This window comes from Echinops telfairi, unplaced genomic scaffold (assembly GCF_000313985.2).
Source record: "Echinops telfairi isolate 266 unplaced genomic scaffold, ASM31398v2 ScPeMD7_18;HRSCAF=68, whole genome shotgun sequence".
Classification (NCBI taxonomy): Eukaryota; Metazoa; Chordata; class Mammalia; order Afrosoricida; family Tenrecidae; genus Echinops; species Echinops telfairi.
Window position 1 is genome coordinate 12,223,194 of NW_022103915.1, and position 837 is coordinate 12,224,030.

Genomic DNA, 837 nt, shown 5'->3' on the forward strand with positions numbered 1-837 from the left:
TATCTATATAAATATATATAAAATTATTAGCATTCTGGTTTTGTTTCTCTAGAGAACCCTGTCTAGCACATACCTAAATAAAAGTTTACAGCCTTGGAAACCCACAGGGGATTACATCTGAGCAAGCAAGCAGTTGTTCTAGTGGTGTAGTGGTGAAACGGCTGCCAAACAGAAGGTTAGTGGTTCAAATCCACCAGCATTGCTTGTAAGGGAAAAGATGCAGCTGTTCACTTCTCTAAAGATGACACGCTTAAAAACCTATTCTACTCTGCTACAGGGTCACCACGTGTCAGAATTAGATTTTTGGGTTTTTAAAAAGATAGGTTTTTCCCCAGAAGAATTTACTTCAAAGGACGGCATTGAATCTGCAGCTCCAGGAGAGGGACATATCTGACCGGACCACACGGGTGCAGATGAAGGGAGAGGAGGAGAGAGTGGAGCACAACCTGGCCTACCAGGCCGTGAGGATGATGTTCCCAATTGGAGCATCCAGTCCACAGAGAGGACCACATGGCCGGCCCCACTCTTGAGATATGACCCATAGCCCTATAGGGGACAGCACTGGAGCCACTGTGGGACTTGCCCCTGGTCTGATCCCACCACACCAAGTCAAAACACTAAGGGGGTGCAACAGAACAGCAAGGGAACAACGGAGTGGCAAGGTCCCCAGGGAATGCTAAAGGTGGACTTTTGGGCCAGGGCGTGGTGCCCCAACAGACTGGACTGGAAAACACTCCTAAAGACCAACAAACAATCCTTGAACTAACTACAAGCTTTTCTTTCTTGTGTTTTGTGTTGTTTTTTGCCATGGGTTTATTGTTGTTTTGTTGTATATTG